The sequence below is a fragment of the Gopherus flavomarginatus genome, chromosome 1 (genome assembly GCF_025201925.1).
Source record: "Gopherus flavomarginatus isolate rGopFla2 chromosome 1, rGopFla2.mat.asm, whole genome shotgun sequence".
Lineage (NCBI taxonomy): Eukaryota > Metazoa > Chordata > Testudines > Testudinidae > Gopherus > Gopherus flavomarginatus.
Genome location: NC_066617.1, coordinates 130,285,397 through 130,309,791, shown reverse-complemented (window position 1 = coordinate 130,309,791; position 24,395 = coordinate 130,285,397). Strand labels below are relative to the sequence as shown.

Below are 24,395 nucleotides of genomic sequence, written 5' to 3'. Positions count from 1 at the left end.
CCAAGTCCTGTAATCACATTGGAGCTGCGTTCCCTGTTAGGATCGTCATTACGAAGGATTTGCAAGCCAGCTTCAATCATTTGGAAAGCTTCAGAAAGGCATTTGGCAGTCAAATTTCAATGGGTTAGCTCTTCTTTTACTTCTTGGCACTCTTCTTCTGTTGCTCTCATCACCTCTAGTTGCATCAGATCTTCGTTGGCTAGTGATTGCACATTTTCTGTGTGATTGCAGAAGTTGTGTAATGTCAGCTTCTTCCACCTCATCAAAACTCACTTTCTTGGCCAAGCCAAGGATATCTTTCTTTATAGTGGGGACAACATCTTTAAATCCTTTTAAGTCATTGACACATTCAGGCCACAGCTTCCCCCACACACCATTCATGCACGCCTGAGTAACTTCAGCCCAGGACTCACCTATGTTATCAATGCACTTGAGGATGTTGTCATGCCAAAATTGCCAAATCGTAGGTTTGCTTTCCCGATCAGTGCCTCTGATGAGCTGGTCAAAAGTACAGCGTAAGAAATATGTCTTAAATGCCGTGATGGCTCCTTGGTCTCTGGGTTGGGTGAATTTGTGTGTGAACTGGCAGAAAGATAACTTTGACATTTTCACACAGGTTGTCCAGGTTGACTGGATGAGCCGGTGCATTATCAATAAGCAATAAAATCTTGAAATCAAGATTTTTCTTGGCGCAGTATTCCTTCTATGCAGGGACGGCATAAAGAGTCAGCCATTCTGGAAAAAAAAAACTGCAGTTATCCATGCCTTCTTATTGGATATCCAAATGACCGAAAGGTGTTTCTTTGAAAATCCCTTGATCTCCTGGTGGTTCAGATTAGTGCACTGTCAGCAGTTTCATCTTCTTGTCTCCGACAGCATTACCACCTAGAAGCAAGGTTAGGTGCTCTTTAGCTGCTTTTAACTGGGTGCTGTCTTCTCCTCTTGGGGAATGTAAGTCCATTCAGGCATCCTCTTCCAGTAGAGGCCCATTTCATCGACATTGAAGACTTGCTTAGGTGAATAGCCACCTTCCTCAATTATTTTCTTGAGATAGTTGGGGAATTTTTTAGCTCCAGTATTGACACTAGCTATCTCACCGGACATCTTTGGTGTTATGCAAGTGGAACCGTCTCTTGAACTGATCAAACCATCCATGACTTGCCATGAACATCGTTATCTGTGATCCTTCACCTTGGTCTCTCTTCAAATTGTCATACAAACTTTTTTTTCTTAGCTTGTATCACTACCAAACTTAGAGGTATGTTCCGCTGGTTTTGGTCCTCTATCCACGCTGAGAGAAGACGTTTTTCCATCAAACTTCTTCTTGATAGAGTTATTTTAGTAGCATTAAGCAGTGTTACACACTGAGCATTAGCCCTGATCTTGTTGGCATTACTCCGATTTGTTCTCACAGTGCTCATAGTAAGACCTAGAGTGATGCCAATGTCAACCGTACGCTCCCCTGCATCAAAACGCACTAAAACATATAATTTAGTATTCAAACATGTGGTTTTCCTAATTTTCTTACTACTAGTAGTACTGCTATTGCTAGGCACTCCACTATCACTTGCTGGGCATTTTTGACTCAATGCTAGGTGATACTGTACAATTACAACGCACTAGAAATGTTCAGGGAATACTTTACTTGTACGGACACAACGTAAACAACAATGGCTGTTTATATAGTCTACTATAATGTTGCTATAGTAGTTTCCGCCCCAATCTGCATGAAGAGCGATACATAGCCCTCCACTATTACATTTAAAACAGACGTGCACAGGGTCACTGGAACAATGTCCTATGTGATCCCCTTTTGTTTCTTGGTCTCTCACGTTACAGCAGCTCCCCTTTCCCCAAATCTCCCTGCAGTCACTAATCAGAGGATTGTCTGGGGACCTGCTCATGAGCAACCTGAGCTTCTCCTAAAGCAACCGTGTTGATATCTGGTGGGATATTTCCCAGGGATTGCCTTGCTGCTAAATGATGAACTAGCACTTAGCTGAGCCCTCAAGGGTTAACATGTTGTTAATGTAGCCTCACACTCTACAGGGTAGTACCGATGGAGGGAGGAGACACAACAGAGGTATGGCAGCAGCTGCAAACACTTCCCTGTGGAAAATGAACGTGATGATGAACCTACGCTATCCCACTAGAGCGCACCACTCCATCCTCTGGATGGCCCATGCACAGGTGCTGACTTTCCAAAGTGCTAGGGGATGCTCAGCCCCAGGCCTGCCTCCACTCCACCTCTTCTCCCAAGGCCCTACCCTGCATCTTCCTGCCCCTGTTCCATCCCCTCCCCCAAGTGTGCCACGTCGTCTCTCTGTCCCCCTCACCCCTAGCCTCCTGAATGCCGTGAAACGGCTGATTGTGGTGGTTGGGAGGCATAGAGAGGGAGAGGGAGCGGGGAGGTGCTGATCTGCGAGGCCCGCTGGCAGGCAGGAGGCACTGGGGGTGGGGGGTTGGAGGCATTATAACCAAACATTATGCAACTTTAAATGAACATGTTCTCTAATAGAACAGTGACATAACAACAAAATAACATTAACCGGGATGATGTTAAGGGAGGAGTTGCTGTACTTACTCTGACTTCAAGGTCTCTCTGCCCGCACCCATCCCTTGAGTTGTGGCCTGCACTGTTCTGTTGCACTTTGCTGTTTTTGTTTCATGACTGGTTTAATGAAAAGGTTCTTTGTAATTAGATAATTGTTTTTAATATGTTTAATAATTGAAACAAAACTGGAAAATGACAGTTGAAGGTTCATTTGTTTGTTGCATGATAGATTGTTTACTAATAAAAGACTTTAGCACTTTATTCATATGGAGTCCACAGTTCATATCACAGAGAGAAGTTTGTGCTAATTCACAAGATTTTACAAACATAGGCAAAGACACGAGGTACACAGCGAGTGCCACAGTGTTGTACTGCCACTCCCCATAACACTGAAGAAAAAAAACTCTGCTACCCCTCCATGGGTTAAAAGCTGGGTATACAGCTGCACAACGTTAGGCCTGAGACTAAAAATAAGAGTAACAGGTATCCTAGTTAATATTGCCCTGGCTGTTTGCGTTTTGTATTGGACATCATGCTGGCTGCCACTCAAACCTCTGAGCAAATCTCTTCACCTCAGCCTAGGAGCGGCTCCAGGCACCAACACACCAGGCACATGTTTGGGGCTGCAAGCTGCAGGGGACGCTCTGCCGGTCGCCGCGAGGACGGCAGGCATGTTGCCTTCGGCGGCATGCCTATGGAGGGTCCACTGGTCCCACGGCTTCGGCGGACCTCCTGCAGGCATACTGCCGAATCCACGGGACCGGGGATCTCTCGCAGGCGTGCCACTGAAGGCAGCCTGCCTGCTGTGCTTGGGGCGGCAAAATACCTAGAGCTGCCCCTGCTTCAGCCTCCACCTATCGCTAAGGCTTTCTCCTTACTCTTGCAAATACTGTGAACAATACAACATACTGCTATGATCTGTGGGGGGTTTTATGCTGGTTCCAACCTATTGCACATCAAGCACTATCTCCCTTTCAAACATACAGATGCACCCTCCATTGTCATTTTACAGCTACTGAGGCGGTAGTTAAAACAGTTTCTTCCTTCTAATCAAGTGGCCTGTGAATGTTTTTATTAACTAGGGAAGCAAAGGATAATTCTGGATCCTCCAAGGTTAACCAGAGCAATGTTCACATGGGCAAATGGTTCTTTCCCCACTAATTTAAATAGAGCTGAGTTCCGAAAGATCCTAGCATCGTGGGCCCTTCCAGACCACCCAGCCTTTGTTTGTAAGCCTCCAGTGGCGGTCGACAAATCCATGGAGCACCATGAAGAAATTTTTGTTCATGAGTTCTGAGTCCTGATACGAGGGTGCCGGGGCAAATAGTAGGCACGTCGGTCGCCTCAGTTGTCCCAGTACAGTTTAGGAATTCCATACGTGCAAAGCCATCAGTCTCCTGAGCGTTACCAAACTTTATAACCCAGAGCAACAGTACCTTATCCGTGGCATTACACACATGCTTGACAGTGGCCCCAACAGTCAGTCAGTCTACCCATTGTGACTTGGTTGGCTAAAGAACTGGTAAAAGTTCCTGACTGCAGTTACAGCCAGCTTCTCCATGGGTATGGAGCACTGCATTTTGCTAAGTTGTCATTGTAGCTCTGGCTTTAGTTCAGCATGTATCTCCAAAATGGTTTTCTTTGCCATCTTGTAATTCTTGTCTCTGCTGGTCATCCCAGGTCTGTAGAACTATTCTTTTCTATCAATCCATACTGGTTTCCTGAGTCCAGAAACTGCTTCTGTAGTAGCTGTTGCTAGGTGTCCTCTTCTTCCTTGTCCTCATCTTGCTTCCTCCGCCACCATTGAAGCACCTGCTGCTGCCTGAGGAGGTGCCACTGGAGCCACATCGTCTGCTTGGTGGAGGGATGGGCAAAGTCTAAAACCACATAGCTATATTAACCATAAGTCCATTCAATTCTTCATTAGCTGTGCACTTTAGTAACTTGATTAACAGTTTCCTGCATGCTTTAATATGACTTTTTTCCCCAAAGGTTCTTGACTTGGGCAAATAGAAACATTAGTCTTGGTGACACTCAAATGCATTGTTCCTGCAAAAATTGCAGCTTTAAACTCTCAGATGCTTTACCCTTCACTCTTTTTTAAAAAGCAGATTTATTTTTTTTTGTATCCCACAGAAAGTAGAGAACAATTGCTTGACTGGTGCACTGCAGCATACGGTAGTGGTATAACTATGGTTTTGCAATGCTAGCCCCCTCTGTGCCCAGTCAGGTGACCCACTCCAGTAATCACAGAATACCATAATCATAAGTCAAGTATTGTAACCAAGATGCCAAGCTATTCACTCTTCTGTGCTACATAGAGCTTTTCCTCAGTAGTTTCATATTGTAAGTTGATTTCCTTGGATAGCTTCAAGGCCTTTTCCCTCTCCTACCCTAGGAATTGAGGATCATGCATGTAAAAATGAGGGCAAGGAAGTGTTGTAGACTTAAGGCTGATTCTGCATGAAGGCTAGTTGAGTGCTTCACCATCAGAGCATAGTGTGTAATGTAGTTAAATGTATATGTTAGCTCAAATTTAACAAAACATTATTTACAAATATAGGAGAAAAACCTGAATAATTGTGGGAGGGGCTAGTAGCACTGCCTGTTAAAGTTGCCTGACAATTCCTGTTATATTATTGGACTAACTGTATAATATAAACCTGTAGTCTCAAGGAGAATTGTTTTTCTTCTCTTTGCTCTGTTAAAGGCTGAAGGAAACAATGTGTAGATCTGGTTTAGTTATTTAGTTCTAGAAGTTGGATTTGAATTGCATCTTTTGAGGTTCAAGTTTGATATTTTTAATTCTAAAATGGCATTGTTCCTGAAGGTGCAGAAATCCTTCTAATTTTTACTTTACTTTTTTTTTTCCAGTGGTTCACTAATTATACTTTACATTGAATTTCAAACAAACTGTAACTGCCGCTTTGGGTTGCCTGTTGCATCGGAACACAAATTATTGATGTTAATAGTGCACAGCTTGTTGCTGCTTGACAGAGTCAATAAAGCAAAAAAGAACAAGAGGCTTGTGACAAAATAAAGTGAACTCTCAAAAAATAGATCACTGTATCTTGGATTGGTAATTCTGCATCTGATTTCTTCTCAAATTGTAAATTTAACTTTTTCCTCTAAGGGTGGGTGACTGTAGAGATTACAACAATGCATATTAGTACATTAATTTAATTAAAGCTGTAGATAGGGTTGCCAACTTTCTAATCACACAAAACCAACACCCCTACCCCGGCCCTTCTCTGAGGCCCGTCCACCGCTGACTCTGTTTTCTAAAGGCAACACCTTTTTGTACACGGTGGAAATTTTAGTTTACTACTTTAGCTCTTAGGCTACTGGCTTAAGAAGGCGTGAACAAACTTTCAACTTGCTAGCTAAACTACTTGTAAGATTTTGAATTTGTTAATGACATTAGTATTTAAAGGAATATTTTCAGGTACTTTAGACCTACGATTTAGTATGCAGTAATTTTTTTTTTTATTTAAAAAGACCTAACTATATGAAAAATTAAAAATGTCAGTGAAGTCTTCAGTTTAAATCAGCATAAATATAAATGCTTAATTCCCTGTAAATTCATGTAGCAATCAATATCCCCTTACAGTGTTGGCAACCTCATGTTGCAGTAGTATAGTGATGTATGAGAATCTGAAAGTGAAATTGGCTAGAACGGTGGTTCTCAAACTTCCTTGCACCATGTCCCCCTTCTGACAACAAAAATTACTACATGACACAGGGCGGGGTGGAGCCCAAACCCTGCCACTCCAGGCTGAAGCCCTTGGGCTTTGACTTCAGCCCATCTGGCCCCAACAAGTCTAATGCTGGCCCTGGCAACCCCATTAAAATAGTTGTGACCCAGTTTTGAGAACTGCTGGGCTAGAATTAAAAGTGAATGAGAGAGCCTATCTGAACCATGGTTTAAGTTGGAAGAACATTTAAACAGAGTTCAAATGTGATCCAAAACTCAACAGTCTCGTTTCAAGCTCTGTCTTGTCTTTGTCTTAATCAGCAGTGAATAAGATTCAAAAGGTAAACTGTCTAAGGAACAACTTGGTGTGTTTAGCTTAAAAAAAGTTAATTACAAATATAATTTTCGTATCTATTTTAAGCACTAGAGTGTCGTTAATATTTTTAGTCTCAGATCTGAATAATTTTCTGTTTTCTTGTAATGCTATAGTACCTGCTTCAGCCTTTCAAATCTTGATTTGGAAACAGTTTGGATAAAAAGCCCCATTGTTGATTCATTTAAAAGGAACAGATCACTGTTTTGTTAAATGAAGCAAGAATTAGAAAGGCCAGGTGTGTCTTTCATATGGATAGTACAGAAAACTACATTCTTCTGAGGTCTGGAGTCAATAAATTCTGCACCAGTGCCAAAAATAAGTTCTGCTGGATAGAGGTAGAAGTGATTGTTTTAAGGTCTGATCTTTTTGAACCATTGGGGTTGGAAATGAATACTTTACATTTGCAAAAAGCAACTAAATAGTACTAAATGATAAATAGTCATTATTACCTTGACAGCACAAGCATAACTACTAGACTGCACTTTAATGTCTTTTGAGAGATGAGGTGTGGTGTCTGAAGAGATGGGTGTGCCTTGATGGTACATGCAGTCATTATCTTTGACTGTTATACCTTCTGTCTCCCAGAAGGGTATCTATCCATGACAGCTGCAATTTCTTCTCTTGGGCTCAGTCTCAACACCTGTTTAGATGTGTTTAGGCCAGTCTACACTTACATCTTTTGCCGATATAGTAAGGTTGGTTAGGAATGTGATTTCTAATGACATTTGTATATTAGCACAAGTCCTAATATGGATGCAGTTATATCAGCAAAAAAGTGCTTTTGCCAATATAGCTTATTTCACTCAGCAAACTAGTATAATAACGAAACTGTTTTGGCTGGTATAAGCTGTGCCTACCCTAGGAAAAGGTTTTGCAAGTATAACTATACTAGAAGCCTTTTCTAGTGTAACCTGGGACTTAGAAAATACAGGAAAAGGACACAACCTATATTCCCTGTCCTCGCCTTCAGAAAAAAAATCTCAGTGAGACACTACATACATAGGAAGGTCTGTGCCCACCTTTCTCTCCTTACTTCCTTCAGTTTGCTCTGTTGCTGTGACAGCCAGATTTCTTCTTATTTCCCCACCTACTCATCTTTCCTCATCTTTAGGTTTTTCTAGGTTATTTCAAGCAGAACCTTCTGTTGGCAGTAGCATGTCATGCCAGTTAGTCCTCACTAATAGTGACAGGAAAGAAATCTCTGCCAGGGATGGTTCATGGGGTAAAATTGATCTAAACGAAAAATCAATGAATGGTTACTACTTAAAAAAAAAAAAAAGTGAAAGCTCTAGTTGCACTTTAAAGTGAAACAGTTTAGTTTTCTTGAAATTGGTTAGCTTTATCCTACAGGCTTGGACTTGCTTCTATTCCGTGTCAGTATTATATTAGTGATTATAACCCACTCTACTCTTCCTGAAACACAGTAATCCAACTTTTTAAGTCTGTAAAAATAGAAACATCATAGCTAACTCTTAACTAGGGATGTTCATGTGTATTTGTGAAATTGGTACCACAACCATTTCAATTTCACTGCTATAGTTTTAAAAAAAAAAATTAAACTTTCTCCTTTAATTCTTCACTAGACTAATCATATATTTTAAAACTGTCTTCAGTGAATTCATACTTTGAATGAAAGATTTATGTTTTGAACATTCAGATTTATTATAGTGTGTAGGAAAGGCAGTCCCAGTGTGTTACTGCAGTATGTAAATGTCAGCAATGGTTGTGAAAAAACCTCAGATCTGTGAGAGCACTGCAATGTGAAGGAATGACCTTAGTTTGAGCTACAAGGATTTCAGCAGCCCACAGGAAATGATGAAATGAGCTCTGAGAGAATTCTGGTTGTGGAATTGGAGGTCGTACAGAGCTGTTTAGGGAAAAGACAGGTACTGAAGTTGATCTGTGAAGTTATGCAACTGAACTTGGCATCTGGAAGAAAAATGTGAGTTACTTAAGGTGTACATTTTATGAAGGTAGACCTTATGCAAACTGCATGTTTAATGAATTGTTAAACAGCTTTAATCTTTTTCAGAGCCCTACTAGGTTCGGCTGCTTAGTACAAATAATTTGAAACTATTTTGGCTGAACTGGTATTTAGCTAGCAGCTTGAAAAAAAAATAGTGAATGAGATTTTGGTAAAATGATACCCTGCCTTATTAAGAGAAGGTATTAGCTAAAATCCATGGAAACATTCTTTCACATGATCAGTATGGCGATCATATTATTTGTGGTAGAGATTGTGGATTTATGCTTTTGCTTAGCATTGTTTCTGGGTTTTTTTGTAAGTACTTTACAGATAGGTGCTTATATTTTGTGATATATGCTCTGTCAGATTCCCGAATACCCTGCTTGACAGCTTATCTTGAAAGAGTTTTCACCTCTGGGGCAATACCTTTATTACGATTTTCCGGTTTCCCTCTATAATCATAGAATCTTGGTGTATTCATGTAATTCCTGCAGCTAGGGAAGCAGTTACTTTGCCAAGATTGCTGTAAATGCTGTTTCATGCCTTTCTGCTAGGAAATACACAAAATTCATGTCCAATTTTTATCTACCATCTTTACTATTTACCCCCGCTCCCTGCCTAACAAAAACAAACCAAAAACTCAACCTTCCAAAGGCTAACAACATAACTTCGTCATGCTTCCAAATACCACTGGCTGTTGTGCAAGTCATACTACTACTTTCAAATCTGAGTTTCCTACATGGCAAGATGGAGTAAAGCACTGAGCAAACAGTTTTTAGTATTTAGCCTGCATAAATGTTGGTGTAAGTACAGACTTATCTTGAATTAAGATTTTTGCTGTAAGAAGGTTTCATATGTGGGCATCTGTGTAGCTTACTATCCTTTCAATTACCCCAGTTAAATCAATAGTTCGGCTATTTTTCAGTGTCATGCTTTAATTTTATAACAGGCGATATGGGACAAAGATTACAGTGATACACTTCCAGGTTTCTATACTTCTGTAAATGAATAGTTTTAAGATATAGTATAATTATTTATACTTAGCAAGATTTTCAATAATAGTTTCTGTTTGCACTGTTAAAATGACTCTGCTACAGAGAAGTTTAATGTTAATATTTGGGACACCAAATAGATTTCATTTCTTTCAATAACAAGTTGCTTGAAAGAATTGCTGGCCATTGCATGCTTTTCAAAGGTAACCTGATTGGGTGGGGTGGGGAAGAAATAGTCTTGTGCCCCTTTTTGCTGCTTTATGGCATAAATGTAACCTGAAAGATTTCAATCACAAGAGCTCTGCTTGGTTTTTGATGTTAGAAATTAAGGTCAGTCAGGTTGGAAGACTTTGATAGAAGAAGCAGTGAAATGGGTGACATCACAAGAGCCAAGGGAGTGAAAGTTGGGCAATTGAAATGGGAAGGGATTTTTCATCAGACTGAACTTTCTTTAAACATGTGTTTAGCTTCAACAACTAACAGTTTAAACAAAAGAAGCCTTCACTAAAGATTCAACACTTCTGCTCCTTCAATTAAGGTACTAAAACTCAAATTGTCCCTTGGACCTCCCAGTAGTTCTTCAGCAAAAACAAGGAAGGACAGTTGATATACCTGTTATTTCTGAAGTAAACAAGCAGTTGGAAATAGCGTTAAACTTTCTTGTTGCCTGCGTTTCATATTACTGAAACGGAGAAATGACTACAATTTCAAATTACTAAAATATTTAGGATGTTTGTTTCACTTTTCACTCAGGTTGGTCAAAAATGTTTGTTTACTTTTTCTTTCTAGCTCTTTTGCATTAGTTGCAATATTAGTGTTTGAAATCAATGATCATTTTGAAAATTAAAAATTACATTACACGGAGTCTTGTAAAAAGCCTTAGTTTAAAAACATACGTTTCTGTTTTGTTTATATTTAATATTTTGGACCTAATTATCCAACAAATTGGCTGTATATGTTCATGATTCCTACCACAGCAGCAGAGGAGAATTGCTGTCAGGGGGGAGAGCTGGTTGTCTCCTAATCCCCCCGACTTCATCCTGTTCAGGGTTTCCAACTGTCTAATTGCACAAACTCAAACACCCTTGCTCTACCCCTTTCACGCCCCTTCTGCTAGGCACCGTCTCCACTCACTCGCTCTTCCCCATCTTCACTGACTTGTACTGGGCTGGGGCAGGGGGTTGAGGTGCGGGGGGGTGGGTGCAGGCTCTGGGCTATGAGGTGGGGCCGAGGCGTTCAAAATGTGGGAGCTGGTTCCAGGCTGAGGCTGAGCCTGAGGCAGGTGGTTGGGGTGCACAAGAGGGTGTGGGCTCTGGGAGGGAGTTTGGGTGCAGGCTCTGGGCTGGGGCAGAGGGTTGGGTTGCGGGAGAGGGTGAGGGGGGCAGCGCTTACCAGGGGTGGCTCCCAAAAGTGACCAGCACATCCCTCTGATAGTGGCCTGGGGGGTGAGGGGGTGGAGAGAAAGCAGGGAGCTCTGCGCGCTGCTGCTGCCCTCAGGCACTACCCACACAGCTCCCATTGGCTGCAGTGCCCAGCCAATGGGAGCTGCAGAGTCGGTGCTCAGGGCAGGGGCAATGCGCAGAGACCCCTTGTTTCCCCCCACCACCCAGGGGACGCGGGGATGGTGCTGGCCACTTCTGGGAGCAGCAAAGGCAGGCAGGAAGCCTGCCTGAGCCCCGCTACACTGCCGGACTATTAGCACCCAAAATCTCTAGGTTTGGCTGCAGTAGCATCCGGGAGATAGGGCCTGATTCAGGGAGACTCATGGCAAAACCAGGAGAGTTGGCAACCGTACTGTTGTATTTGTCAGGAGGTTTGATACTCCTTTCTGTATTCTGTGGACCATAATGAATATCTTAATTCAAAAGCAAATATTGTCCACAGCAGGAGTTGAACCCACCACATAGTAACTGCTCTTACTAATCTGGCTCAGGAAGGTGTCTTTCATAAACCCTGTATCTAGCGATGTGTGGAGCATGGGCTAGCTTGAAGGTGGCAGTGGGTAAGTCTACACTGCAGTGTAAGCTCAGAAGTCAAACTCTGGATCAAGCATAATGCCATTTCTGTCAGTGCACAAATATGCTAACTCAGGGCTTGGACTCAGGTTCCCAAGAATCCTACAGGTATGGAAGGTCTGAGCCTGAGGTAAGCCTGACCCAGGTTCAGGAATTATTGCTTTGCAGTGTATATGTGGCCACACTGGACTTGTGCTCTGGAAGTCCTCCAAAAGTATCCCACAAACCCAGGGGCTGACTTTCTTTGTCCTCTGAATAGTCAGGTTTGGTGGACAGTCAGGTTTCACCAAACTGCACCACAAACAAAGGGCTAGAGTGGCCCCTTTTTGGGAGGGCTTTAGGAAGTCTGGGATGTGGGTGGTTGGACTCAGTCCTACAGAATGCAGTGTAGAGCCTGGAGCACCAAGTTGGGACCCAGGGTTCAACAATTCCTAACCTGGGGTTACAAATGAGTGTAGCTACTCAAGCCCTAGGTTAACAAACCCAGCGTCTGCAAACTCAGATTCTATTAACCCTGGGTTTACATTACAGTGTAGACCTACTCAGTGTTGCTCTTGGTCCCCGCTCTCTGGATTGTGTGCAGTCTACTGTGATAGCAGCTTAGTAAAGACTTCAACTTTTACTCTACATTTTCTTTACCCTTCTGTTCCTTTTTTCTAAAATATTAAGCTTTCTTTTTCTAGAAACTGAAACTATAAGGAAGCAGTTACAGCTAACATATAGGATGTAGACTTGACTGTGTGAATGCTGGAATATGAAACTTCAGGTAATGGACTCTTAGGGGTAGCACTGCTTTTTGTTAACGTTCAGGCTTGAGAGAGCTTCTAGAGGCTGCTGTGTCACACTTAGCAAAGGCAAGGTAGGGTATGGTAAGTTACTCTTGTTCATTAATTGGCAAACAGACTGTAGCACAGTTTCTGTGCCTTTGAAAAGATTCAAAAACACAGAATCACTTCAAAATACTTTTGAACCAAAGACTTCGGAAAAGTTTCTTTGTATTGACAAAATTAGTAAGTCTTGGACTACCTTAAGTCAAGTTAGCCATGAAATGTTCTATATTAAGTTGAAGTATGCTAGAAATTGTGCTTGATGAAACCTGAAAAAAATATTTGGGTCATCAATGGCAAATGTATTAAGAAAATTATTTTTAAACAGCTTCCTAGGAATGTTACTTTTATACACTAATCAAATAAAATGGGAACACTTGTTTGGTCCAACGCTATACATACATTTTCCTGAAAGTAAACTACTCTTTACATGTGGTTTAACTGTCCTTTTTTCCTGGCCAGTGCATTAGGTACTATGTAGACATCAACATTCAGTATTCTTCAAAGAAGCATGGCCAGTAAGTGGACTCCAGTGGTGAGATACTCCATCAGACTTCATAATTACTAGGAATTTGAGTTTGCATATCTAGAAACTATTTGACAGAGAAATCAAAGATGGAAAACTTCTCTCTCTCCCAGTACTTGGTTGATACCTGTGTGTGTTGAGATACGTAGAACTAAAAAGTAATTAAGTTTAGATTTTGGAATTTTGCAGACAATCTATAGTGACATTTTGTACCCATAAACAAGAACACTTCTCATTTAGTACTTGGATAGTCTTGATTCAATATTGAGTGTTAAGTGACTTTGCATCATGGATTGTTCTGCAGTGGAATCCTTGAGGACATCTCAGTAATGCTTTCATTAAGAACTGCTGATTTGACAAAAATCATTATTGATCAGGGAACGAGGCTGTAGTACTGGACTTCTAGATAGCAAACATACTTCAGGGAGTTAATGTATCTGCTTTTAAAAGATAACAAATACAGCCTTTTGTAATATGGTAAAAGTAACTTTTAGGTTTCAACCTTTTAATTTCATTTTAGTTCCAATATTTACCTGACCGCTGTCTCCTCATATGAAGAATCGGATTCTGCTTGTTAACTACAGAGATTTTGTAAAGCAGTGTTTCTCAACCTTTTTGATACCAGGGGCCAGCTTGCTGCCTTCCTAAACTGTGTCAAGGAGATCTCAGGGACTGGGCCTCGTACATGGACTACGCTGAGAGACACTGGCTTAAAGGAATGGTGGGAAGGCGGTGTTAACTATTCTCAAATATCTTATTGGCCTGAAAGACACACTAGCACAACGTTATCCTAATGTGGCCACTGTGGCTTTTCTTGTGACCACAGCCTCCTGGTCTGTGATTGGTGGAGGGGCAAAGCAGTGCGACATTCCCCTCCCCCCCCCCGCCCCCACAATTGGTTCTGGATACACTGCCTTGGAGCTATTTGCTGGGGTTGCCAGCAGGGTCTCCCCCCCCACCCCGGATACACCTGAGGCACAGCGCTGTAGGAGCAGGCAGCCAGTGAGTTCCCCACCTTCCTGAGGTGATGGGGCTCAGGCTTTGGGCTTCAGTCCTGGGGTGCTAGGCTCTGGCTGTGGGGCTTTGGGCTCTAGCCCCAGGCTCTGGATGTGTGGCGGCAGGTCCCAGACTCCAGCCGTGCGGCTTTGGGCTCTGTCCCTGGGCCCCGTTCCCTGGGCTTCAGGCTCTGGCCCACAGCTGCCTCCCTCAGCCACCGATCCATCCCCATCACCTCTGGCCCCCCTGCCTTCCCTGACCCCCCCCAACCAGGGCTTAATTCGTTCCAAGGCTTGCCAGGGCTGAGTAAGTCTGCTGTGAAAAGTGATGCTTTGTTATGTTTAATATCACTTTTTACAACTATCATACTAGCTAGCAGTAAATAAATGACAATAATTTGGATGTGTATATGTGCATATTTGTTTTTCCTAAAACTAATTAAGTATTCTAGGAAAATGTGAGAGTGGCCACCAACAAGAGTTGGTGGCTGCACTCCGAGGCTACCAGGTAATTTGTCCTGAGAGCCCCTGCACTAGCAATCCAGCTTCAGTTGTGGTTCAGCTAATGAGTCTGACCTTTGCAGACAGCACTGCATCCGTTTGTTATGTACAGCGTATTGCCGTCAGTCAGCCATGGAAACTAATTTTCCATAAAATATTAACCTATCTCCTAATATATCTGCAATTGTTGCTGCAACATCTGACCTAGGTGCAAGCAGCATTGTAACTATATATAAATATGCATACTTGAGGTTTTTTTTTTTTGCATGTGACAGAAATTTCTTCTTCGAGTGGTTGCTCATATCCATTCCAGTTAGGTGTGCGCGCGCCACGTGCACGTTCGTCGGAAGATTTTTACCCTAGCAACACTCGGTGGGTTGGCTCGGCGCCCCCTGGCGTGGCGCCACGATGGCGCTGGATATATACCCCTGCCAACCCAACAGCCCCTCAGTTCTTTCTTACCGCGATCCCCACCATCCTGGACTACCTCTGGTCTCTCAAACAGCAGGGCCTAGCACTATCATCATTGAGGCTGCACTTGGTGGCCATTTCTACCTTCCACCCAGGGGAGAGTGGCTGCTCCGTGTTTTTACACTCTGTGGTTTCCAGGTTCCTCAAGGGCTTGGAGCGCCTATATCCCCAAGTACGCCACCCTGCCCCTACCTGGGACCTCAACCTGGTCTTACCCAGACTTATGTCTCCACCATTCGAGCCTTTAGCAACTTGCTCGCTGCTATACCTGTCCTGGAAGACAGTTTTCCTCGTAGCCATTACATCGGCCAGACGAGTCTCCGAGCTTCGGGCGCTCACGGTGGGCCCACCATATACTGTGTTTCACAAGGACAAGGTGCAGTTGCGACCACACCCAGCGTTCCTCCCTAAAGTGGTATTGGCCTTCCATATCAATCAGGACATCTTCCTTCCAATCTTCTTCCCGAAGCCGCACTCATCACGACTGGAGCAACAGTTGCACTCCTTAGATGTCAATAGGGCACTCGCATTTTATATCGAACAGACGAAGCCCTTTCGTAAATCGCCCCAACTCTTCGTCGCAGTGGCAGACCGAATGAAGGGCCTACCTGTGTTGTACAGACAAAACTACACAAGATCTTTTCAAGGGGCAAGACAGATACCACATTTATTATGATAATTTGATTTATGACTAATAACTAATATCTTAATTCTTATACACACACACATTATACCTAATACCTACAGACAGACAGACACACACCCATCAGATGTTCTGCAGCTGCTGCATAGTTACCAGTCCTGAAGATAGCTTAAGTTCATAGCTTGATTTTGTAGCTTGGGTTCATAGCTTGTGGCGGCTAACTGGCCAGGAAAGCCAGGCACAAGGACAAGCTGGATCTCTGTTGGGCAGGCACTGATGTCCTTCCATGTTGGCAGCAGAATGTTACCCAGAGTCTCTCATCTCACCCTTCTTTTTTATAGGCTTTTAGTTTGGATTCAAAGTCTATAAGTCTTGCTGTGTCACGCTGCCTCTGGATTTGGATTGATCACCCATCAATTGCAGGCGTGACTTTCAGCCTTGAACCTGGCTTTGATTTTCCTTCTGTTGTTCTGTTGTCCTTTTCTTTTTAGTGTGGATGCTGCTTACTTTGTTTAGGGCTGTTGTCTAGGTCTTCAGCCGTTGGTATTTGAACTTTATCTGATCAGGACAGGCTGGGGCTGGAGGTTGATTCCGTCATCCATACATACCTCATTCACACATCTAAACTAAACTAATAAGATTACGGCAGGGTTTGCAAAAATGAAGGTTGGAGGAAGCTTTTACAAAATGGAGTGAGTGTTTTAAAATGGGGTTTGAATTACAATATGGAACATAAGTTACAGTGTAGGCAAGTGTAGTGTGGATGGTGAACAGAAGTTACATTAATAAATTAAAAACAATTTCATTTATCAGTTCTACACCTGTCTCCTCCCAGAGGATCTCCTCTTGGGTGACGGCGTGCATCCGCACTTGTTATGACTTGGCTCATGTTCCCTCGAGCCATCTCACTGCACATTCTGCCAGGGCTCAGGCTTCATCTGCTGCCTTCCTGGCTCATGTACCAATCCAGGAAATATGTTGCCCAGCTACCTGGTCCTCAGTCCACACTTTTGCTTCGCATTATGCTCTGATTCAACAGTCTAGAGATAATGTAGCCTTTGGCTCAGCAGTTTTGCATTCTGCCACATCTTACTCCGACCCCACCGCCTAGGTAAGGCTTGGGAATCCCCTAACTGGAATGGATATGAGCAAGCACTCGAAGAAGAAAAGACGGTTACTCACCTTTGTAACTGTTGTTCTTCGAGATGTGTTGCTCATATCCATTCCACACCCGCCTCCTTCCCCACCGTCGGAGTAGCCGGCAAGAAGGAACTGAGGGGCGGTTGGGTCGGCAGGGGGATATATCCGGTGCCATGGCGGCGCCACTCCAGGGGGCGCCCAGCCGACCTACCGAGTGTTGCTAGGGTAAAAATCTTCCGACGAACATGCACATGGTGCGCGCACACCTAACTGGAATGGATATGAGCAACACATCTCGAACAACAGTTACAAAGGTGAGTCACCATCTTATCCCTTGCACTGTAAAGTGAGAAAATTGAGCTCATTTGCTACTTTACAGTGCTATAATCCTTGATGTGTTTGCTCTAAATAGCTCTAACTCAGGGATGGGCAAACTTTTTGGCCTGAAGGCCACATCTGGGTATAGAAATTGTATGGTGGGCAGTGAATGCTCATGAAATTGCCGTTTGGGGTGCAGGGGGGGGATGAGAGCTCTTGCTGGGGGTACATGCTCTGGGGTGGGGTTGGGGATAAGGAATTTGGGGTGCAGGAGGGTGCTCCGGGCTGGGACTGAGGGGTTCAGATGGGGGATTAGGGCTGGGGTTGGGAAGCGGGGGTAGAGAGAGCTCAGGGGTGCAGGCTCTGGATGGCACTTACCAGAAGCAGCGGCGTGTGTCCCCTCTGGCGTCTACTCGCAGGCACGGCCAGGCAGCTCTCCACACTGCCCCATCTGCAGGCACTGTCCCCGCAGTTTCCATTGGCTGCAGTTCCTAGCCAATGGGAGCTGCGGGGGAGGGGGGAGGGAGGAGGGCGCTTGGGGCAGGGGCAGCATGCAGAGCCCCCTGGCTGCCCCTATGCATAGGAGCTGGAGTGGAGGACATGCTGCTGTTTCCAGGAGTTGTGCAGAGTGGCAGCACATGCTCACGGAGCGGCCCCTGATCCTGCTTACTGACTGGAGTGCTGAAGCGGAGCAAGCTAAGTTTTCCCGTAAGGTGCACGGCTGCACAGCAGCCTATTTAGCTCTGTGCAGGCTCTTAGGGAACCCTCTTGGGGACCTGCTGGGAGAGGAGTGCCCCTCTCCTGACCCCAACTCACCCTGCAGCATGGCACACGCTGGGAGAGGGGTGGCTATCCTTCAGCCCCAGTCCCAGAGCTCCCGTGACAGGGACAGGTGCCTCTCCCTCCTGCCCCCCAAGCCCAGGTGCTGCTGCGAGAAGAGAGCACTTGGGGGAGTCCTCTCTCTCCGCTGTAGCCCTGGAGCACCCTCCTGCACCCCAAACTCGGCCCCACCCCAGAGCCTGTACTCCTAGCTGGAGCCCTTACCTTCTGCACCTAACCCTCTGCCCCAGCCGTGAACCCCTCATGCCCGGCCCCATCCCAGAGCCTGCACCGCCAGCTGGAGCCCTCACACCTCTCGTGGTGTCACACACATTACCTCCATATTGGTGCACATAACAAAATTCATTCTGCACATGGGTGGGAAAAATTAGAGGGAACACTGGAAGCCCCCGACCCTGCTCCCTGTCGGGAGCTCGAAGGCTGGATTAAAAGTTCTGACGAGCCAGATGCGGCCCACGGGCCGTAGTTTGCCAACACCTGCTCTGACTGCACAGAAAACTATGTAGGTATCTCTTTGGGATTTAATTTACGATGAATGTCTTGTCATAATTTGTCAGCTAAAATATAAACAAATTTGATGTCTGCTGCAAAATACTGAGGCTTGTGTTTTCATGGAATTGTGATATGAAGTAGAGGATATGGTCCAAGTTTAGTACAATTAAACTACTTCTCAGTTGACTTGTTTTCATCAGTGATGAGGCAGATTTGTTTCAACTTCCGCTGATCATATTTGTAGATGAACAGAAAGTGATTGGAGGTGATGCTCATGAGTCAGAATTACTGCAGTGAAGGAAGTGCAGAGGAAAGAAAAGAGATGTGCATAGACGGAGAAGAGAAACAAGAGGGGGATGGGAAAGGGAGAGCAGAAATGGTGACTTAAAAGGAAATACTTTTTCTCACTGACACTGACAATATGGTACTGAACAAATAACTAATAGTTCAGTTACTATATAAAGGCCATAGCCTACCCTTGATTTTTGTGCAAATCTCCAGTTGACATTGGTGGCTGTCCTGGTATGTATAGAGAATAATGTGGAGTCCAAACGTATAACCTAGCGCACAGCTGGCAAAGTTAAAAATGGAATTGAGCCATCTCCCCAGTACTTAGCATTTTTATTCTACTTTGTACATTCGCTCTACTACTCTCATTGACTTCAGTTGCAGAAGCATTAAGCATTTGCAAACCTGACCCATGTGTCTAAAGTTGGGCACCCATAAAATAAGCAACGAACAGTTAGTGGCCACCTATGAGAATTTTGGCATCAGTAACTTCCCAGCATCACATAGGAACTATATGGCAGGATTCAATTCTCCAGAGTATCATTCAAGTGCATAAAGCGTAAGAGGATCCTTTCTGTTCCTATAATCCTCTGCTCCATTCACTACACTTATTCCAACTTCTGCAACAAAGGAGGCAGGGGTCCTACAGACAACAGCTTCATTCACTATGCAACCCATTTCATTTCCTGAGCGCTTTGCATCCGGGACACTGAATGAGGCAGGGAAAAAAACCCACTGATCATATAATTAGTCTGTGTCATAATGCATAAGCACAAGGGGTCTGAATTACATTTGCACAGTTAACCTTCATTCTGGCACTTTCTGACTTTTGAGTGCTTGACTTTTGCAACCTTAATGCTCTTGTAATATTGTTTTTTGGATGTAAATTAAAAAAACAAAATTAACCCTGAAGATACCATTTCAATCACGTTAACTCCACACGAGTCATCAGCAGCATTGGATCCTTTAGATCTATTGCACTGACCTCTACCACTTCAACTACAGAGGTAACTGATATCAGTAGTAGGCTGTTACCCTTTGTGGACTAGTAACAAGAGGGGGAATGAGACAGAATTTGTTAGTGGGTTTCATAGCTGTTTGCTAGACAGCAAAGGAATGTTCAGACTTGGAATCTTGGTTCTGTTTCCAGATTCTGGAACAGAATGTGCTGTTGTGGGCTAGATCTTTCTTGCCCTGTCCACCCCAAATGCTCTCTGTCCCCTAATATTTACTCCCAACAGCTTATGCCTGTGTGCCATCTCCCTGCCATATTCCTCCCCCCTCCCTTGACTTATCCCGCTGAATTCCAATCAGGTTGTTACTTCCTTGTGGATACCAGCAGAGGAGAATTCAAAGCACAGGAGAGATGGGATCCCTGCACTTAATTCCTGCTCCTGTTGCCACAGAGGCCCCTCACTGCCAGGAGAAACTCCTGGGATGGAGTATGCCCATTGCACATAGAATCTTCGGACAATTTAGCTACTACACTCTAACAAGCCTATACGAACTGTGCATACTGCGTCCCCCCCCACCCCTCCAAGGCCTATAATTTAGCCAAATTTGGATGGATTTTCACTGAGAAGACAAGATTCTCTGCCAAGTTTCTAGTCCCTGCTCCAAATCAGAGGGATTAGAGTTTTTCAGTGAAACGGTTGTAAGAAATTCTTTTAACATGGGCAAAACTTATTTTTCCTTAATCTCATTCCGAGAAACAGCTGAAATGTTTAAATAAATAAATTTTTGCATCAGGCAAACACCCACCAGGAGACATTTCAGCCTAAATGGTTGAAGTTTGGCATTTATAAACAACTAAAACAGGGTCTTTATAATGGGAAGTTTTAGGCAACTTAACTGTTGGTGTTGCTTTCAGCTCCAATTATGACATGTCATTTTGGTTGCTGATATTGGGAACCCTATGGACAACATTTCCACGAAATGGACGTGAATCTGATCAGTACTAGTGCTAATTGGGAAAACTATGAATAGCAAAAGTAGTTAAGGCGTAGAGCAGTAAAAACTCTTTTACAGCATCGAGAAGTTTGGAATAAGTATAGAGCAGTGGTGGGCAACCTGTAGCCCACGGGCCGGATGCGGCCTGTCAAGGTAATCCGCGGGCCACCAGGCCTTTTGTTTACATTTGCATGGCTGCCCACAGCTCCCAGTGGCCGTGGTTCGCTGCTCCTGGGTGCTGCGGGAAACAACGCGGGCCTGGCCAGTGCTTCCACACCGCTTCCTGTAGTTCCCTTTGGCCGGGAATGGCAAACCGCGGCCACTGGGAGCTGCGGGCAGCCGTGCAAATGTAAACAAATGGTCTGGTGGCCCGCCAGTGGATTACTCTGATGGACTGCAGGTTGCCCACCACTGGTATAGAGTAATGGATCCTTAGCTTTTGTATACAGAGTCCACAGATCCATTAACTCTGTCTGCATGAAGCTGCGTAGGCAGAGCTAGACCTTTTAGTCACTGATTGCAAGATCTGCTGAAGAACCTACCAGTTTTCATTCTGCCTCCATAGCTGCAAGACTGTTTACCAAACTTCTTGTTGCAGAGCAACAACATTTTATATAAATTAGCCTTCTGTAGTTTCTGGTCCTCTCCTACATTGAGAATTTAAGAGTCTGGTTCTTGTCTATGGCTGAGACTCCATTGGTGATTGTTCTCAGCCCCTGCACACTCAAATATTCAGCATGGAAGAGAAAGAGAAGAAAAAGGGGAAAAGCACAGATGTATGCTGTTTGCTCCAGCCCATTTGGAATGCCTGGTTGGGTTAGATGGCCTGTGCCTGCTAACAATGGAAGAAGAGGGGAGGGTGAGGACAACCCCAGAACAGCTTGAGTCTTGCCCCCTCCCCCTATTATGGCAGTTGTTGTCTCCTCCCTCCCTTCCCTGCCAAAGAAGCAGCCCCTCCAGTGCAGCTCCCAGCTGTTCTGGTCCTGCCTCTGCCTCTCCCTGCCTGGCGCAGCTCCCTGGTGCAGCTGCTCCGCAGGGAGGGGGCTGGGTTAACCACACCATGTGACAGAGAAATCAGGCGGTGGGGGGGACATGTGACCCTGCATGTCTCCCCATGCTTCACTATCATGGGTATCTGCATATTCTGTGATCAGGAACCCTTCACATCACAGTAGAGGCAGCTGGGACAAAGACCTTAACGGAGTCCCTCTCTTGAACTAGGATCAGCAAACACAGACCCAGAGCAGCAAGAACACTGGATCCTGGAGCAGGTTTCAGAGCCAAAACCCAGGGGAAAAATTGGAACATGACCCCTTTAAAGAATGGGGCAAGCTACCCTTTCATGGTGGTGCATGCGTATGTGGCTACAACTGTGGTCCAGATTCTTATACCCATGCTCCCTACTCCTTAGAAGTGCTTGAGGTGGGAGAGAGCTGAAGGGAACATAGGAGAAGTAGTTAAGGGAGCACATAGCACAGATATTCCCACTTCTCTAAGGAATTTTCTCAACAGCCTGCTATCAGCTCAGACAGAGGGTGCCTCAGTCTGTCCACAGCCCCCTTACCCTGGGGCTTCCCTTCCAGCACTCAGTCCCAGGGTATGCTCTCCCCTTTCAGGGCCAGAGCCTGATCCCTCTGAGAGGCTTTGTCATCACTATCCTCAGTTAATTGTAGGGTTCAGAGGAGTGTTCATTTTTCAAATTTAGTATCATGGACCTGTATCTGGCATAGCAATTTTTCCTCTAGCAGTGTCCCCCATTGTGGGAACGGTCAGGTCCAGGGAATTGGATTGCTTCCTCTTCAGTTAGGAAGAATCTCTTCGTGGAATCCCCTATCACACCAGATGGCAAGAATCCCTGGGGCAAACTAGAAAGAGAAAACAGAGGGAGGTTCAGTGTCCAGTCCTCACAGTCAGCTGGCTTCCTTGCTTTCCCAGATTCTCACAGGACAAAAATGAAGAAAAATCAATGTATTCATATCTGAATACTGGTGACATCGTAGTAGAATTTCTAGAAGCCTCCTTGACCCGTCACTAGCTTCGAGCACTCAGTAGCTGACCTCCAGTGAGCTGCTGCACACCACTAACCATCGCTTTCCTGGTCATTCCCTACTAAGATGACATTCCACCTCTTTTTTTCATGAAAACTTGCTTGAGGTTATTTACATCTCTGTGCTTGATGCTATCAAAATACATAAGTTTGCCCCTGTTGATTTCTGACAGCAGAGTCTGCTTCTCTCCAGTAATGTTTATAGCAAAAGCATTATTTGTTTTTTTTTCCATCAAAGGGAGATGCAAAAGTCTTCACAGCACCAATCTCAGAGGTTTTATTCTTGTTAGCAGCATTCATTTCCCATGATTCACATCCATATGTTGCTATGGAAACGTTTCACCAGTTGAACCTTCATATATTTGGAGATACAAAAGTTTGGAAAAAAAATGGTAAGGGAGGCCATGGCCGAGTGAGCCATTTTTAGTCATCCAATTTCTCTGAAACAGCCTCCTTTGATTATGTGTGGCTGTGTCTTGGATATGTCAAAAAGGCTGTACTACTCAGGAAATCCAGGAACAGACCCCAAACTCTTTCATCTATGTCTGAGTGTTCTGATCCTTGATTTTTCCAGGGAGGGCAGGTCTAAGAAGGAAGCACAAATCCACATCTTACAGGCACAAGAGTCAGTTGGTATCTCTCAGGAAGGGGGACAACTTTCAGATTCAGAACAGAGCCCACCGGAGGGGAACAGGAAAAACTTTCAGTTATTCAATTCCATGTCTAAGAAGGCAGCTACCAGTTTAGATCTATCTCCTGAGGAAACTTCTAAGGCCAGATCTACCCTATAAAATTACATTGGTATAACTACATTGCTCAGGGGCTTAACAAATCCATGCCCCTGAGTAACACAGTTATACTGAGGCCTTGGCTACACTACAGAGTTGCAGCGCTGGTGAGGGGGTTACAGCGCTGCAACTTAGGATGTGGCCACACTTACAAAGCACGGCCAGCGCTGCAACTCCCTGGTTGCAGCGCTGGCTGTACACCCGGTCGAGCCTCGGGTGTAGGGGATCCAGTGCTGGTGATCCAGCGCTGGTCAGCAAGTGTGGACACCCACCAGCGTTTTTATTGACCTCTGTGGCATAAGGAGGTATCCCAGCATACCTTAGAATCCTCTCTGGTAATCATGCACACTCCACTGCCCTGGGCTCAGCTGTCCCCTCCTTTAAATGCCCCGGGAATTTTAAAAATCCCCTTCCTGTTTGCTCAGCCAGGTGTGGAGTGCAATCAATCATTCAGTCAAGCAGCGACCATGCCTCCACGCCCCAAACGAGCCCCAGCATGGAACAATTCCGAGCTGCAGGACCTCATCAGTGTTTGGGGTGAGGAAGCTGTGCAAGCACAGCTGCGCTCCAGAAGGAGAAATTATGCATCTCTGGAGATATTTAAGAGTAGGTTAGATAAATGTCTATTAGGGATGGTCTAGACAGTATTTGGTCCTGCCATGAGGGCAGGGGACTGGACTCGATGACCTCTCGAGGTCCCTTCCAGTCCTAGAGTCTATGAATCTATGATACCTATGGGCAGATATCGCAGTCCTTGATGAGAAGGGGCCATGAACGGGACGCGTTGCAGTGCAGGGTCAAAATAAAAGAGCTGAGGAGTGCTTACTGCAAAGCCCGTGAGGGAAATCGCCGCTCAGGAGCTGCCCCCACAACCTGGTTTTTACAAGGAGCTGGATGCCATACTTGGGTGTGACCCCACTGCCAATCCCAGGACCACGATGGAGAGTTCACAGCAGGGAGAAGTGGGGGAGG

The 24,395-nt window shown here is 44.7% G+C and overlaps 1 protein-coding gene across 4 annotated transcripts in view; it reads left to right on the top strand.

The window, feature by feature from the left end:
- PACSIN2 (protein kinase C and casein kinase substrate in neurons 2) overlaps nucleotides 1-24,395 on the top strand; it is a 141,447-nt gene that overhangs the window by 33,320 nt on the left and 83,732 nt on the right. The window contains exon 1 of one of the 4 annotated variants that reach the window (XM_050919798.1): nucleotides 8,457-8,566. The exons of 2 other annotated variants lie outside the window; for them this stretch is intronic. The gene's annotated coding sequence lies outside the window, so the exon portion shown is untranslated. Of the gene's footprint in view, nucleotides 1-8,456; nucleotides 8,567-24,395 lie in introns of those variants that run through there. One more of the 4 variants, XM_050919781.1, reaches the window with a different exon arrangement.